General features: G+C 44.1%; 1 protein-coding gene across 1 annotated transcript in view; it reads left to right on the top strand.

Annotated features, from left to right (window-relative positions):
* Positions 1-19,100, top strand: part of PTPRN2 (protein tyrosine phosphatase receptor type N2) — a 1,169,469-nt gene that overhangs the window by 313,616 nt on the left and 836,753 nt on the right. The gene's annotated exons all lie outside the window — the stretch shown is intronic.

Raw genomic sequence — 19,100 nt, forward strand, 5'->3', positions numbered from 1 at the left:
GACTGTTATGTAGCCTAAAGCCGCGTACACACGATCAGTCCATCCAATGAGAACAGTCTGATGGACCGTTTTCATCGGTTAACCGATGAAGCTGACTGATGGTCCGTCGCGCCTACACACCATCCGTTAAAAAAACGATCTTGTCAGAACGCGGTGATGTAAAACACAACGACGTGCTGAAAAAAACGAAGAACAACGCTTCCAAGCATGCGTCGACTTGATTCTGAGCATGCATGGATTTTTAACCAATGGTTGTGCCTACTAACGATCGGTTTTGACCTATCGGTTAGGAATCCATTAAATTTAAAGCAAGTTGGCTTTTTTTTAACCGATGGTTAAATAACCTATGGGGCCCACACACGATCGGTTTTGACCGATGAAAACGGTCCATCAGACCGTTGTCCTCTGTTTAACCTATCGTGTGTACGAGGCCTATGATTTGAAGCATAACAGAACTTTTTTAGAACAGTGTGAATAGTTAAGGCAGAAAGTATTATATAAATAATTAAATTAAAATAACGTATGATAATCATGTTTTTTTTTTAAAGCGACAGCAGGGCCATATTAATAGCAACATGGGCCCCTGGGCAAAGTAGAGCTCTGGGGCCCCTACGATGGAGACAGTGCAGGAAAACGGACATCAGTGGGAAAATGCTACATACATAAAGTAACAAAGCTGTCCTGTGCATATAATATATCTGCTAGATTGATGCCTCCAGCACTATGGCCCCTCTATGCCCCAGATATCCTCTCAGCACTCTGACCCCTCTACATCCCAGATATCCACCCAGCACTCTGACCCCTCTACACCCTGGATATCCCCCCAGCACTCTGGCCCCTCTACACCCTAGATACCCCCCCCAGCACTCTGAGCCCTCTACACCCCAAATATCCCCCCAGCCCTCTGTCCCGCTACGCTCTAGGTATCCCCCCAGCACTCTGACCCTGCTACACCCCAGATATCCCCCCAGCACTCTGACCCCTCTACTCCCCAGATATCCCCCCAGCACTCTGACCCCTCTACACCCTAGATATCCCCCCAGAACTCTGTCCCGCTACGCTCTAGGTATCCCCCCAGCACTCTGACCCCTTTACACCCCAGATATCCCCCCAGCACTCTGACCCCTCTACACCCTAGATATCCCCCAGCACTCTGAGCCCTCTACACCCCAGATACCCCCCCCCCAGCCCTCTGCCCCGCTACGCTCTAGGTATCCCCCCAGCACTCTGACCCCTCTACACCCTAGATATTCCCCCCAGCACTGTAACCATATACCATAAGATACCCCTTGTATTGTGACCCCACTACATCCCTGATACACCCTACACTGTGGCCAATCTACACACCTGATACCTCTTGCACTATAGCCACCCAAGCTACCCCAAGCATTGCTACCCCTTATACACCCCATATCGCCCCCCAGCATTGTTTTCCCCATAAACCCTTGATATCCCCCAGCACTATTAATCCATCCATGAAGTACCCCCTTTTCCCGTGGAGATACAGTGCATGTGAACTTTTGGCTATGTGCCCACCTCCAGAACTGTGACAAGGACTCGCCTATACCAATCAAGCAGGCAGAAGGAGGGGCGGAGAAGGGAGCATCCCTCCGAGCATTCCAAGCCTTTTGGTGCAAACAGTGCTGGACAGCTGGGCTAACCATGACACCATCCACAATGCTACTCCCGCAGGCGGGCCCTCAGTGCTGCCGACTCAGCAGCTCCCACTCCAGCTCCCACCATGCGTTCTTCGAGTCCCGAGCATTCAAGCTGCGTGGGATGGGGTCAGAGGACCACTGGTGCTCCCGTTTGACTGTGAAATAATAGGCATAGTTCTGCATAGCACGACGCACCGATGCCAGCCTGCCTCCCCTGTTTATCTATCACTCTCAGTGCCATCATGGGGCCCCTAATTTCGGGGCAGCATGGGCTCAAGGACCAGCTGCTTTGGGGAAAGTGCAGGGGCCCCCATGCAGCTGGGGCCCCTGGGCAGTGCCCAGGTGTGCCCTCTCATTAAGACAGCCCTGAGCATTGAACATTAGAAATGGCAGCAACTTTTGCTAAGTAAAATAGTATAGGTCAATAGTCACTTTAACAGTACGTGGAGGTCATTGGACATTATACAGGTGATGGTCGGTTTTATACTTGGCAGTATGTGAAGGAGTAGGGGCCTTGGCCAGTGAGTTGCATGGTATTGTTTAAGTTAGATTTCAGTTGGAGGGTCGTTGCTGGTTAATCTTGTTTGATACCATTGTGCTATTGATTGATTTGTGTCAATAGGTAAAGTTTGAATAATTAATTATTAGGTGTCAAAAAAAATTGTTACAGTTTCTCTCTGTAATGCCTCGTACACACGACCGGTTTTCACGATGAGAAAACTGCAATTTTTTATATTGGTCGAGAAAACCGGTCGTGCGTATGCTCCCTAGCAGTTTTCTCGACGAAAAAAAATGCCTGCAAAAAGATTGAAACCAGCTCTCTTTTTTCTCGTCGTGTTTTCCGTCAGTCTTTTTCTCGTCGTGAAAAGTGGACGTTTGTATGCTTTTCCGAGGGGAAAAAAAAACGTGCATGCTCAGAATTAAGTATGCAGCCCAAAAGCAGCCCAAAGGGTGGCGCCATTTGAAAGGAACTTTCCTTCTATAGTCCCGTCGAACGTGTTGTACGTCACCGCGCTTTGGTCGGACGTTTTTTTTGCATTGAACATGTGTATGCAAGTCAGGCTGGAAAGGAATCACGTCGCGAAAAACTGGTTTTTGAACGTTAGGAAAAACAATGGTGTATACGCAGCATAAGGGGTCCTCCACTCATTTGGTCTAAAATACATACGATAGCTTTTCTATAAACAATGAAATGGAGTGGGGGTCAGAGTAATTTTTTTTTACAGGATGGTTTTCTTTGACACAAGAGATATGATAATGAGCAATTGTTTGCAGCCTTTGGAGATCTTGACTCCAGGAATGTAGATTCAGCAAGACCCAGCTGAGATTTGAACCATTAATGGGCAGGCTGAATTTACCAAGTTGATCAATCAATCATCTTGGGTACAACCAGGCTGTCGGATTCATTTGCGATTATTTCTAGAATCTACTATAACTATCACTGTCTTCTCGGAAGCACTGCCTGTGTTGATGGGGGAATCGTGCAAATTTCCCCATCAACACAGGGTTGCAGGAAAGAAATTCACACCGCGTATGGCCTACCTTAGTTTTAAAAGTGTCCATTTTGGGGTTAAGGGTAGATAGTTTACTAGATGGGAGGTGGTATATTGTACAATGGAGACCCATAATTTTTTTAATTTTGTGGCATAGCCAGAAAGTATGAAAAAAAGTCCAGATCTAGATGTCTGCATTTGAGACACGATCATATTTTTGATGGACTTGTAATAAAGGGATTCTTCTCTTTGAAGATTATTTTTGTGGAGGACTTTTTTCTTTAGAACAGAGTGGTTCCTGCTGATTAGTAAAAGGTAAATGCTTGAAAACAGCTGTTAGATCACCATAAAAGTTAGAGTTCTTATTTGATGCCATGTAGCCATGATCTTTATGGGACATGCCAGCATCTGCATGGATACTGAAGGTTCTAGAGGTGGCATAGAGAATATTGACCTGCAGACAGCAATTCTCACCCTTCCCGACTCTATCCAACTTGTCAAAAAAAAAAAAACACTTTTAGATATACTTCAAGGATACAGTTATAGCAGTAGCTATCCCTCCCTACCTTTAGTGGTTAATCTAAAAATCTCTACATTAAGTACAAAAACAAACATATACAAAAATGATGGGAGAGAATACTTGTAAAAATGACAAAAACTACCTTAAAACATATATACCTGTCATGAAGATCCTTGCTCAGACACTTTCTGTTGTTAAGTGACAATGGCCTGATCCTGTCTCCCAACTGTGTTTCTGCATTGTCACCCCCGTCACATGGACTGCAGATGGAAAATACAAGTGGCCAATGTTATTCAACACCTATAATGCAGACTTGTAGACCATTGATTTTATCAGGTAATTGGCCCTGAGACATGTCATTGAGCCATTACTCAAGTCCATGTAGATGAAAAGTGGCAGCAAAAAGGTTGCAGGATATCAGTGGCACTAAGCTGCAAGAAAGGATGAAAAAAAAAGGTGAAAAAAGTATATTATTTAAAAAAAAAAAGACAATTGAGTATGACACTCTAGACAAACTAATGCTATTCACTTAGCGTTTTCATCACTGCAAAAGTAACTAAGGGCCAGATTCACAGATATCTGCGGCGGCGTAACGTATCGTCTTTACGTTACACCGCCGCAAGTTTTCAGCGCAAGTGCCTGATTCACCAAGCACTTGCGTGTAAACTTACGGCGGTGTAACGTAAAGCCGTCCGGCGCAAGCACGTCTAATTCAAATGAGGCGTGTACCATTTAAATTAGGCGCGTTCCTGCACCGAACGTTCTGCGCATGCTCCGTGTGAAAATTTCCCGATGTGCTTTGCGTGAAATTATGGCGCCCCAACGTATTTTTTGAATGGCGACGTGCGTTACGTCGTTTCGTATTCCCGGACGTCTTACGCAAAAAAAGAAAAAATTTAAATTTGACGTGGGAACGACGGCCATACTTTAACATGGCTGTTCTAAATGTAAGCCATGAAAAAGCAGGCTTATGTTTGCGACGGGAAAAACCGACTAGCGACGACGTAAGAGATTGCGACGAATGCGCGTATCTTTGTGGATCGCCGTAATCATCTAATTTGCATACCCGACGCTGGAAAACGACGCAAACTCCACCCAGCGGCCGCCGGAAAATTATACCTACGATACGAAGGCGTACGAAGCCGTACGCCTGTCGGATCTTAGCCAAAAGCCGTCGGATCTTTTTTGTCAATTACAAATAAAGATACGACGCGGCAAATTTGAAAGTACGCCGGAGAATCAGTAGATACTTTTTCTGTGAATCTGGCCCTAAGGTACTAAAATATACTACATTTCCCGCAAGATCACGCCGCTCTCCCGCATCCTCCGCCGCTTACCGGAGCTGTCGGCATTCTTTATTGAAACTTCACTACATTCACTAATCTCTGAGGAAAATAAGTACAACCAGGGCCGGATTTTCTCTCCCTGCCGCCCCAAGGCCAGGTTCCACAATGCACCCCCTCCCCGCCAACCGAACCCCCCCCCCAAATCAACAGAGAATGTGCGGCACGGTTAGATCAAATATGTTTTTTTTTACTTTTTTATCACTTTTTTTTTTTTTTATTATTTGTAGCTTGTCGCTTACGTTCTTCAATTTTTGTATCATTTTCTTATTATTTTTCTTATTATTTTTCTTATTCTTTACTTTTTTATTTTATTAATTTAATTATTATTTCTTATTATTTATTTATTTTTTATAAAAAAATTTTTCACTTAACTTTTTTGCTATCACACAGGAGAAAACAATTTCCTGTGTGATAGCAATTGGAGGTGACATGTTCTCTTTATTGACCCTGTCACCTCCAAAACAGGAGTCCTAGCACTGTGCTAGAACTCCTGTCACAGCTGAGATGGGAAGAGCACAGCTCTCTTGGCAGCAGGGACAGGAGACAGACTCGGTGGCCGGGGGAGGACAGAGTCCCGAAGACAGAGCCAGCAGAGAGAGGTATGTGGGGTGGGGGGGGGGGGAGGGGAGGACGGACGGGAGCACATATTTTACAAATGATTTCGGCGACCTCGCCGCAATCACTTGTTAACGAGCGAGTGGATTCCCCCATAACTTACTGCCCTTAACTGTATCTTCCGGGCGTCGGGGGACTCCATGCCACTGCCGCCCCTTGGAGCCCTTCCGCCCCAAGGCCTGGCCTCAGTGGCCTTGTGGGAATCCGGGCCTGAGTATAACTTTATTTGCAAATCTCACAGTCTATTTGCCTTTAGTAAACCAGCCCCAATGTCTCTATGTTTACCAGTTTAACCACCTAGTGTGGCCATTAGAAGGGGATTTCACATAACTGGAAGAGCAGTGACACTCCCCTGTTTGTTGTCTGAAATATCTAAAAAGGGAAATGGAGAAGAGATAGTAAATGAAAAGTAATAAAATGTGTATATTTGTAGACCAGGGCATGACTTCTGTGGTAGATGGGTAAATTGGAACCCTTCCATGGTGAAAATCTTAATTTTCTTTTGCCACTGATGCCATAGAAACAAGAAAATGTTCTCATTCCCATTGAAAATAATGTAGGAATTTTTACATATGTAAAACAAGAATATTTAGCTAACGTACAAAAGTATCCTGGTAAGCTGAGCTAAAAAAAAATCTGAATATGAACTTCTTCTTCTGTAATACGCCGTTTTAATTTGATTCGGCACATAACCATAAAAATCACAGTTTCTGTCATTGTCTGCATAGTGAAAGGAACGTTATGACATAAGCTGCTCTTCGTTACTTGGCAACAGTTGTTGAGCCGAGCTGATTGAAGAGATTAGCTGACATAGATAAATGTTCTATTTCCACCCTGCTGCCTGTCTTCCTATTCCTAAAAGACCGCAGTAAATGTGACTGACGTTACTGGTTGGGCTCGGAAATAAAAACTTGCTGTAAATGGAGGTTTCTGATAAATCTGGCTTCATGGGATTTTTTGTATTCATCACGAATATCTATAAACGTGGGTACAAACCATTGACCGGCTCAAAATCTAAGAATTTGTGTTAGACTCTTGATTTGCTGTATTAAACAAAAAATAAAATATAAAAATTCAAGCAAACAATGGCAATAGTATTGTAAGGTGGGGTCTATACCTAGGATATAGCATGGGGATGGGCAACGGTGCAAACTTTGGTAAAGTCTTCCTTGGATGTCCCCCTTTTATTGTGCCTCTGCTTGATTGTGCTTTCTTTCCCCCATTTCTTTACCACTTACATTTAAAGTGATACTAAAGTAAGCCAGATCCTCCTCTTCTCGGGTCCCTGGCCGGAGCTCCTTGCCCCTCTCTCCTGTCTTGTGCCCCCACAGCAGGCAGCTTGCCATGGGGGGACCCAAGCCGAGCTGCATCTCCTTGTATTAATTCAAACATGGAGCCATGATTTGACCCGCTCTCTCTTTCTCCTAATTGGCTAACTGAGTTTGATTGACAGCAGTGGGACCCATTGGCGCCACTGCTGTGTCTCAGCCGATCAGGAGGGAGAGTCCTGGACGACCGAGGCACTCCTGGACATTACTGGATAGAGACGGCTCAGGTAAGCATAAGGGGGCGCTGCTGCATACATAGAAGGCTTTTCGTTTTAATGCATAGCATGCATTAAGAGAAAAAACCTTCTACCCTTACAACCACAAGTGTATCTAAACTCAAAAACAAAAAAGTTATATATATTTTTATACAGGATTTATATAGTTTCAAGAGCTTGTGCAGCAAATTACAAAAGGGCGACAGCATATTTACAATACAATTCAATTCAAGGGGTTTCAGAGGATCCTTCTCATCAGAGTTTACAGTCTTAAACGGAGGTCAGATGGGACCCGCCAATCATTCGAGACAGGCAGAATGGCGGTCTGCCTATGTAAACAAGACCAATTGCTGTTCTGTGAGAAGGGAAGGTTGTGATCCTGTGTTCCTGCAGAGCAGGAACAGTGATCTCTGCCTTCTCATAGTGCAAGCACCCCCCACACAGTTGGTAAGCACTCTCTAGGCACACCTTTAACCCTCGATTACCCCTGATATAAACCCCTTCCCTGCAAGTGTCATTAGTACAGAGCATATTTTTAGCACTGATCACTTTATTAGTGCCACTGGTCCCCAATTTGTCTGCCATAATGCAATACAATACAGTCCGGCTGTAAGGCCCCGTACACACGTCCGAGGAACTCGACAGGCAAAACACATCGTTTTGCTTGTCGAGTTCCTTGTGAAGCCGCCGAGGATCTCGGCGAGCCGAAATTTCCCATTGAACAACGAGGAAATAGAGAACATGTTCTCTATTTCCTCGCCGAGATCCTCGTCGGCTTCCTCGGCCGAAAGTGTACACACTGCCGGGTTTCTCGGCAGAATTCAGCTCTGACCGAGTTTCTGGCTGAATTCTGCCGAGAAACTCGGTCGTGTGTACCGGGCCTAAGTCGCTGATCTAGTAAAAAATAAATAAATAATTCCATAGATCTATCCTATAGTTTGTAGACGCTATAACTTTTGCGCAAACCAATCAATATAGGCTTATTGGGATTTTTGTTTACCAAAAATATGTAGCAGAATACATATTGGTCTAAACTGAAGAATTTTGTTTATTGGATGCGTTTTATAGCAGAAAGTTGGAAATATTTTTTTTGTTTCAAAATTGTGGGTCTATTTTGTTTATAGCGCAAAAAACAAAAACTACAGAGGTGATCAAACACCACCAAAAGAAAGCTCTATTTGTGGGGAAAAAAGGACATACGTTTTATTTAGATACAGCTTAAATTAACACAGTGCCGTATCGCAAAAAAATGGCCTGGTCATGAAGGGGGGGGGGGCAAATCTTTCAGAGCTGAAGTGGTTAAAGACTTGTTTTAACTTGTTTGTCATCCTTTCTCCCATCTCAGTGCTGCTGATCGTATACAGCCTTTGCACAGCCACTTCCTGACTACATAGATTCCAGGGGTGGCCGCATGACGCTTCTGATAGTGACGCACGACCACACAATGGGGGGATTTCCTAAAACTGGAGAGTGCAAAATCTGCAAACCTATCAGCTTCCAGATTTTGTTGCAAACGCTTAAATGATCAAGCTAAAATTGGAAGCTTCCATGCACAGCTGCGTCAGATTGTGAGTGCTTCAGTTTTAGTAAATCCCTGATCCCCCCCCCCCCCCCCAATGTATGTTACAGCTGTCTATACTTTTTCCTGGGAAGTAGGTGATAGGGTGACATCACAAGAGCACAGCACAAGTGGGAAAAAGTTGTGACTCTATAACAAGGGGATCACCAGGTATTTAATGAAAGCTACAGATTTGTAAAAATTAAAAGTGACTCAGTTGATGAATAAAAATGTGAAAAAAAAAAAAAACAATAGTTCATCCTGCAATGAAGACAAATGATGCCACCCCACCTGCCCACTTATCTCTGTGTTGAAGAGATACTAGTGCTAAAAGATCCTGCAGAATTCAGCACTTCCATGAGTGTCAGATTCCTGGTCCCTTGCTGCACTCAGTGGTTAGATCCATTGGCTCATATGTCACTACTGTGTCCCATAGTGACGTAGAGACCATCGGGAGGAATCACAGGATGTAGAGGGGAACTAAGAATCTGACACCCCAACAAATATCAGATTTTGTATGTATTTTTTTCAGTACTGCAACCTTTGTTAACCACTTGCTTACTGGGCACATATACCCCCCTCCTGCCCACATGAAATTTTAGCTTCCGGCACTGCGTCGCTTTAACTGACAATTGCGCCGTCGTTCGACGTGGCCCCCAAACAAAGTTGACTTCTTTTTTTCCCCACAAGTAGAGCTTTCTTTTGGTGGTATTTGATCACCTCTGCGGTTTTTATTTTTTGCGCTATAAACAAAAAAGAACGACAATTTTGAAAAAAAATACAATATTTTTTACTTGTTGCTATAATAAATATCCCAATAAAAAAAAAACAAAAAAAAACATTTTTTTCAGTCTAGGCCGATACGTATTCTTCTACATATTTTTGGTAAAAAAAAAAAAAAATCGCAATAAGCGACTGGTTTGCGCAAATGTTCTAGCGCCTACAAAATAGGGGACAGAATTATTATTTTTTATATATATTTTTTTTACTAGTAATGGCGGCGATCTGCGATTTTTATTGGGACTGCGACATTATGGTGGTACATCTGACACTTTTGACACATTTTTGCCACCATTCACATTTATACTGCGATCAGTGCCATTTAATATGCACCAATTACTGTATAAATGTGACTGGCATTGAAGGGGTTAACACTAGGGGGTGAGGAAGGGGTTAAATGTGTGTCCTATATAGTGTTCTAACTGTGGGGGAGGGGGGTGACTGGGGGAGGTGACCGATCTGTGTCCCTATGTACAAGAGACACAGATTGGTCTCCTCTCTCCCTGACAGGACGCTGTCTCTGTTAGAGCCGGCAATGAGAAATGATCTCATATGTTTACATATGAGATCATCTCTCATTGGCCGCACAGATCGTCTACCGAACGGCCACTCCGATTGGCCGTTCACGGCGATCTGTGATTGGTTGTGTCCAAGGGACACGGCCAGCACAGAGTTTCCCCGCTGCGCGCTCGGGAGCGCGCGTGGGGAACGAGGAAAGGGGCGGACGTCAATTGACGTCCTGTTGGATTTTCAGGTTCGCACTGTAGCAGTCATTCGGCTATAGCGCGGGCCTCAGGTGGTTAATGCAGGGGCAGATATATTACAAGAGACACTTTGTTTTTACATTTTTTATTCTAGCGACAGTCTCTTGAAAGTGATATTAGAAATGTCATTATGTTATATGATATTTTAATGATTGGGTTTACATATGTTTTAACACTTTTAGCAATTAAAAATATATATATTTTTGTTTTCTTAAGCACTTCAGCCCCGGAAGAGTTGGCTGCTCAATGACCAGGCAACTTTTTACAATTTGGCACTGCGTCGCTTTAACTGACAATTGCGCGGTTGTGCGATCCTGTACCCAAACACAATTGACGTCCTTTTTTCCCACAAATAGAGCTTTCTTTGGTGGTATTTGATCACCTCTGTGTTTTTTTGCGCTATAAACAGAAGAAGAGCGACAATTAAAAAAAAAACACAATATCTTTTTCTTTTTGCAATAATAAATATCCCAATTTAAAAAAAAATATATTTTTTCCCTCAGTTTAGGCCGATATGTATTCTTCTACATATTTTTTTGGGGAAAACGCAATAAGCGTATATTGATTGATTTGCGCAAAAGTTATAGCGTCTACAAAATAGGGGATATATTTATGGCTGTTTTATTAATATATATATTTTTTACTAGTGTGCATTACCCCCATTGGAGCTGCTGGATTTTTGGGCAGCGTGTTACCTCGTGGCTCCTCCGAATTCTCTAGAGGTGAATGATGTGGATGTGCCTAAACAGAAGTAAAGGAATGTCCACGACAGGTGCTCTTTTGCTGTGCTCTTTATTACCCAGCCGGGTAAAAACAATAAAACTTGTGGTGAGGAAAGTAAAGTTGAAAAGAGGAAGAACAGTAGATTCAGGCGTAATGATAGGAAACAGTCCTGCTCCCAAACGTAACACTTCTCTGCGCCACTCCCGCCCGAGTGGGTTCAGTGTACCCAGACAGGCCTCTCTCACTGACCTGGCAGCCGGAGTATCACTCGGACAATTACAGGAATAAGTCTCTGCCACAGACCCTCCTTGGTGAACTTGAACTTGGGAGAAAGTCTCTGCCACAGACCCCTCTCAAAGAGCCCCAGAAGATACCTCTGCCACAGGTCCCCTCTGGGTAGAATTCTTGGAGATATGCCTCATTGGTTGAGTTACGTCTGGATCTCCTTCAACTTGTCGCCCAGGTACCGACTGAAAGGTGGGCCAGTGTCCAGCTACCTGTGACCTTGATGGTTTTGTACAAGCCCTTTTGGACCACCAGCCTCTCAATGGCGCTCCTCAGACCGACTCCCCACCAAACAGCACCCAGCTTGGGATCTTCAAAGGAGGGAACCCAGTCGCTCACTGGATCCCCATTGCTGGTTCAGATGCTCCGGGCCAACATGGTCCCAGAGCCAGGAACACCGCGTCACACGCACACCCCGGCCAGGTAGGCCACAACGCCGGGGCGTCATGATGTGGCCACCCTAAAGGTGGGTGCCACACTGGACGAAGAAGACCCAGAAAAATGACGTCTGTCCCATAAATACCCCTCCCAGCATGCACAGCGAGGACAAACCCTTGTGATTGGCCGCTGGGAAGAGCACCCAAACCTCGACTCCACTGCTGCCACCTGCAGCACCGGGGTTGGAAGAACACCCTGGTACAGCAGAATGACCCTCAGCACAGCCAAGCTGAGACAGAGGCCCTGTTGTCACATGTAACAATCATGATCAGAGTGTAACTATACTCTGATCTATATTAAAATTTGACTAGCACCAGTACTATAAAGTACATGGGCGCTACACTAGTAATGGCGGCGATCTGTGATTTTTATCAGGACTGTGATATTGCAGCGGACAAATTGGACACTGTTGACACATTTTTGGGACCATTGACAATTATACAGCAATCAGTGCTTTAAAAATGCACTGATTACTGTATAAATGTCACAGGCAGGAAAGGGTTAACACTAGGGGGCGATCAAGGTGTGTTCTAACTGTGGGGGGAAAGAAATGACTAGGGGAGGAGAGAGATCGGTATACATACTTAGTATGAACACACAATCTCTCTCCTCTCCACTGAGAGAACTGGGATCTGTGTGTTTACATAGATCTTGGTTCTTGCTCTGTCACAAGTGATTGCGGATGCTTGGCGGTCATGGCACCTGCCGGGCACTCGCATGGGCTCCTGTATCACGTTGCGGGTGGTCAAAAGGCGAACTGACGTACAGCTATGTCAGTTCGCCCAGGGGAGCCAATCTGCCTCAATATAACTGCGCCGGCTAGTCGGGAAGGTGTTAACTATGACATAATTGCATTAATTGGTGTGTTTTTAAATATCGGTCTATATTCCAGCATTAATACATTTGCCAAAGTCTCTATAAACTTGATTAGTGTGTTACTTTGCTTTAATTCATAATCCGCTTTTTAGTTTTCTTTAAATTACATTTACCTGCTTGAAAAAACAGGGCACAGGCCAATGAAGCATAGAAGTACTGTATATTACAGTAAATGTAGGTCACATTCAATCCTATAATGCTTCTTTTATTGTTGCATTCTATAAACTAGAAATAATGACTGCTATAATTACTAAGTGTATGTCTGTAATTAAGCCATCATCTTTTCTTAGCATGGCTCTGCACAATTCCAGTTAAAGCTGCTTTTTGCCAGCTGTTCAGTGATCATTGTACATGTGGATAACACGAACGGTCAGTATGCGCACCAAGTTTTTGAAGCCTTTTGTTGAAATAATGGAACATAATGTAAAAATGTGACACCACCTTTGCACACATAGGAAGCTGGCTTAATGAGGGATGCTCCGTATAAAGGCCAGTTTGGAGTTAATTAGTGGGTGCGCTACAGAATGTGCTGAGGACGATATATGGCTAAATGAGACATTGTTATAATATTGTATCTAGCACTAGCTTTTATTTTCATTACAAATATTGGCCCGGATTCACAAAGCACTTGCGCCGACGTATCTCGAGATACGCCGTGTAAGTGCAAATATGCGCCTTCGTATCTGTGTGCCGTGCCCACAAAGCTAAGATACACGTGAAAATAGGCTTCATCCGACCGACGTAACTTGTCTACGCCGGCATGAAGTGGGCGCATATTTACGCTGGACGTATTTGGAACACCCATTGATTTTCTATTCACATATGCAAATGAGGGAGATACGCCGATTCACGAACGTACGTCCATCCGACGTAGTGCGCGTAAAGTCATACGTCCGGCGTAAAGTTATGCCCCATAAAGGAGGTGTAACTTAGCAGCATCCATGTAAAGGGCTACACCAGGGAACACAAGCCAACGTATTTTACATAGTTTACGTAGGATGTGAATGTGACTAGGCGTAGGTTACGTTCACGCCGTAGGCAGTGATCCGTCGTATCTTAGGGAGTAGATCCAACGTGATTCTGAGCATGCGCACTGGGATGCGTCGACGGGACGGCGCATGCGCCGTTCATTATACGTATCTGTCTGAGACTCAGCCCATCATTTTCATGGGGTCACGCCTCATTTGCATGGCTCACGCCCACTTCCACATACACCGGCTTACGCCTAGGAAACCCAGTGTAGATTTGGCAGCACTGGCTTTGTGAATCCAGTGCTTGCCTCTCTGCGCTACGTCGGCGTAGCGTATATGAGATACGCCACGGCGGCATAAATATGCGCCGATGTCTGTGAATCCGGGCCATTGAGTATAATGTTAGCCTGCTTTTCTGACAATCATCACTTCAGTACCAGCCTGTCCGGCTGCATTCACACTAAAGCGTTTTAAATTGCGGGCAGATATGCTGCGGATCTGCCCGCGATTTGACAGTGCTGAAGTGTGAATGACAAAACCAGGAACTCGCATTTGAGATGCCATTCATTTGAATGACACCTCAAATCGTGGTACGGGTCTGCCGCGATTGTCAACTGTAATAGGAAGTCCTATCTCCTGGGCCGGCATTGGACCAGTGTTCTGTCTATCATAGGAGCCAGTCCAGGAGGCGGGACTTTGTATTAAAGAGGGCGCTGAGTAAACATGAGATTCTCGCTGTATGTAATCTGATGGTGTCCCGTGGGCTTTCACAATGGAGCGGGGTGCTAGCAGGACGGTAAAAAAAAGTCCTGCTAGCAGCATCTTTGGAGCACTGAAGAAGCGGTGTGTATACCGCTTCTCCACCGCTCCTGCCCATTGAAATCAATGGGGCACCGCGGCCATACCGCTGGCAAAGCGCCTCTGTAGAGGCGCTTTGCAGTGGTTTTTAACCCTTTCTCAGCCGCTAGCGGGGCGGAAAACCACCCCACTAGTGGGTGAATAGCGCAGCAAAATTGACGGTAAAGTAAAAAAATAAAAGATAGCGGCACTTTACCGTCAACTCATGAGGATAGAGAATGGTACTCAGTGAGTACTTCCAATAGATTCCCCTATACCAGATTGATGATGATGAGGTTGGTTGGATGAATTTTAGACCACACCCCCAGCAGTATAGACAGGAGGTGCTGGCAGAAATAATCAACCTTGGAGAAATCCCCATAAAAATGAAAGTTTGGGAGGACAGCAGAATAATGCTCCACCTCCTTAGACCAATATAATTCCTACAATCACTTATCTTGCAATTTACTGTATAGAAACCGGCTCCAGAAGAAACATGGTGGAAATGTGATTGGAAGGAATGGAAGGAGTTCTGAAGCTTATAGAGATATGGGTCCTACTAATACTCCTTATCACCACACCACTTCAGAATCAGTTAGGGATCACATTTTTTAGGGGAGGGAAAACCCAGGAAAAGAAACACTCAAACAGAAGGGGAAAACGGGGAGAGAGGAGGATCAAGAGGAGCCTAAAAGAGAAACATTTTAATAATGGAGGGATCTTTAATTTAAGTAGCACATTTTTAAAAGAGGAGGAAGTAAAGTTACTCAATAAAGGATAAAAGTTTCCTCCACAAGCTAAGTTGCACAAATTCCAAACTTATTTAGATATTCATACATTCACAAGACAGTTTTCCTCAAAAAAACACTTTGTCCAAAACCCTATATTGAGAAATATGAATGAAAATTCTACCTATACTCACACACATTTTAAGAATTGCCTGTTTTCAACACCCCAGCTGTTAGAAACCCCCATATTTTGTTTTTTAAAGCGGAGCTCCTCTGAAAAAAAAAAATATTAAAAGCCAGCAGCTACAAATACTGCAGCTGCTGACTTTTATTATTAGGACACTTACCTGTCCTGGAGTCCAGCGCCGTCCGCAGCAGAGGACGAGCGATCGCTCGTCACTCTGCTGCCACCCCCGCCATCCTCGGTGAGGGAACCAGGAAGTGAAGCGCTCCGGATTTACTGCCCGGCTCCCTACGGCGCATGCACGAGTCGCGCTACGCCTGCCGATTGGCTCCCGCTGTGTACTGGGAGCCGAGTGTTCCCAGAACACAACGGGGGGAGGTGAGGTCATGCCCGCAGTCTGCCCGAGACTGTGTGGCCGGAAGTGGGTGCAAATACCTGTCCCCCCTCCCCCCTGAAAGGTGTCAAATGTGACACCGGAGGGGGGGGGTTCTGATCAGCGGGAGTTCCACTTTAGGGTGGAGCTCCGCTTTAAGGATATGGTCCTGAGGGACCTTGATACCTTAAAGGTTAAGAAAATTATAAATAACCAAGCAGTTACCCCTGGCCTTAATAGTTTGGCAGAAAGAAAGAATTTGGTCATAAAACCAGCTGATTGGGGGGGGGGGGGATTGTTATTTGGTACCAAACTGATTATATGAAATAAATGAACAAGATTATAAGTGACCAGGAAACATTACACTTCCCAGGGACTCCACTATAGAATTTAGGTATAAATTAGAACAGTTGGTTATCAGTGACAGCTGTTGCTCTTACGGTCAGGGGGGCGGCAAATGGCCCTGACCACGGAGCCCCCCGTCGCTCCATCCTGCCACCGTGCACCCCCCCTGGCTCACTTACCATATGACTGTGGTGATTGCTCAGCAGACAGATTGCCCAGATTGCCTGTGTGATCAGTGCAGGGAGCTACCCTCCATCAGTGCACAATTTGTGTTGATGATGATGACACATATTTGGTGACAGCGGACATTTTATCATTATATACCTGTATAGCATATGGAGGTGATTTTGCTGCTGTAGAATGCTATCTGAACATGGCCCTTCACATTCCTCCTTTGCAATTACCCACAACTACTTTTGGTACAATAAATGTGTCTTTGTGCAGACCAAAGGAGTTGCTATGGGGGACACATTTTGCAGCCAGCCTGGCCAACCTCTACATATCTAGATGGGAAGAGAATTTGATCTATTCACATTATTGGCCAGAGCTTTTTTTTTTTTTATAAAAGATACATTGATGATGTGCTTTTGCTATGGAGGGGTGACTCTTTCTCACTTGAAAACTTTATGTTGACACTTAATAATAAAAATTATAATAATAATAATAATAATAAGTTGAACATATGCTTTTCTCATGAATACAGTAAAAGTGACATTAATTTTCAAAATTTGACAATACAGGTGATAAATAATAGACAAATAAAGTACAAAAACCTTAACCTGAGACCTCAGGCAATAAGTGGTCCTTGAAGGCTTAATTATACAAGGACTCTTCAGAGATAATTCAAACACCGTTTTTGCTACTCAAAGCTCCTGTGCCCCTAGACCACATCTGTTGTGACAAAATGCGTTGGATTCAGCTTTGTAGAGATGTTATCAAGCCCGCTAAAAATAGGATGTTCTATTGCACTTAGTGGGCCAGATCCACAAAAGAATTACGCCGGCGTATCTCTTGATACGCTGCGTAATTTTAAATTTTGCGCGTCGTATCTTTGTTTTGTATCTACAAAACAAGATACGACGGCATCTCGGATCGATCCGACAGGCGTACGTCTTAGTACACTGTCGGATCTAAGATGCAATCTTTCGGCAGACACCAGGTGGCGTTTCCGTTGAATTCCGCGTCGAGTATGCAAATTAGCTAGTTACGGCGATCCACTAACGTACGTCCGGCCGGTGCATTTTTTTACGTCGTTTGCGTTCGGCTTTTTCCGGCGTATAGTTAAAGCTACTATTATGAGGCGTACTCAATGTTAAGTATGGCCGTCGTTCCCGCCTCGCATTTTGAATTTTTTACGTTGTTTGCGTAAGTCGTTCGCAAATAGTGATTTGCATAGAATGACGTCACCGTCTTAAACATTGGCTTGTTCCGGTTTCATTTCAAGTATGCGCACTGGGATACCCCCACGGACGGCGCATGCGCAGTTAAAAAAATACGTAGTTTACATCGGGTCATGACGTATTTACATAAAACACGCCCCCATCACAGAGATTTGAATGCCGCACCATTACGCCGCCAAAGATACACTACGCTGCCGTAACTTACAGGGCAAATTCTTTGTGGATTTAAAAAAAAAATAAGTTACGGCGGCGTAGTGTATCTTAGATACGCTGCGCCCGGCGGAGAGAAGCGCCGAGGTACGTGGATCTGCCCCATTGTGTATTGGACACTTTTTTCTTGTGTTTTTATAAGTGTTTTTTACATTTATATACTGGAGTTTGACGCAATTGGTGCAAAGGATGTTTATCACTATTTTATTTACATATTTGTTGTTTTTGCACTGAGATTTTTTTTTATAGTGACACTTTGTATTTAAAGGAACAAAGCATCAAATTTTTCTATCTGTGAGATTTCCTTGCATTTCTGTTTTGGAGTCATGGGGAAGTGGCGCAAGACACACACAAATCAATGTTATGTCTAAGTTAAGACTAAAGTCGTGTAGGCTGAAACGCGTCAACTCACTTTATTTTTGACTTGTACACTGTGATTTCTACAATAAACAAGATTTTAATAACAGTAGCGGTGGTGCGGATAACAATCTGACAGAGCTTTTATTGCCTTCCTAATAGACTGAAGTGCGTTAAAGAAAGGATCCATTCAGCTATCAAGTTCTTGAGTCGCTACTGACAAACATTCCCTGGCATTTGGCAGTATGCTGGCCTTAAGAAAATATATACGTACAAGAAACCATGGTTGGCAAGCTAATCCTACCAACATACCAACAAAGCTGTGGTAATCAATGCCTAAACACTAAGGCCCCTTTCACACATGTGGACCGTATGTCCGCTTTTTCATCCATCCGTTTACGGATGAAAAAGGAACATCCCTATGAGATAGCGGGTGTCAGCGGATGAACATCCGCAATGCTCCGAATCTGCAGATGGAGGAAAATCCTATTTTTCCGTCCGTGTTCATCTGATTCCCCCCCCATAGGGGAGAGCGGAGATATCACAGGGCGGTCCCTGCATGGGATCTGTACATGTGAAAGGGGCCTAAGGGGTCTAGTTTGAAAAAAAAAATGCTGTGTGAATGGCTGGGTGTTCACATAGCCATCACAAATAATCCCCGTAATATGTCTAATATGTGTACTTTATTTGATCCTCTGATCCATCTAGTGGGCATAATGCAGTATTTTCCTGATTGTGATTTTTTATTAGAATCCTGCATTATGGCCACTAGATGAAACTGATGTTCAAATGAAATACACAATAGGGGGACTATTCGAGATAGCTATGCAAACTGTTGTGCCATTTTTCATAAATAGACTCCTAAAAGTGGGTGATGAAATACATCTCTTGATACTGGGGATAAAAAGTGATTCAACCCAATCCTAACAAAAATATACAAAAACACTACTTCTTTAAAAAAAATAGTCACTCATCTAATGAAGTGAATTCATTCTAATCATAGCACCCTTTCCTGTTGCTGTGGGCTCCGCACTCAAAACTTCCTTTCACTAAAGCTCAAGTGGGCTTTGTTTATGATAGTTCGTTTCTGTCAAAT

Source organism: Rana temporaria, chromosome 5, assembly GCF_905171775.1.
Source record: "Rana temporaria chromosome 5, aRanTem1.1, whole genome shotgun sequence".
NCBI classification, from domain to species: domain Eukaryota; kingdom Metazoa; phylum Chordata; class Amphibia; order Anura; family Ranidae; genus Rana; species Rana temporaria.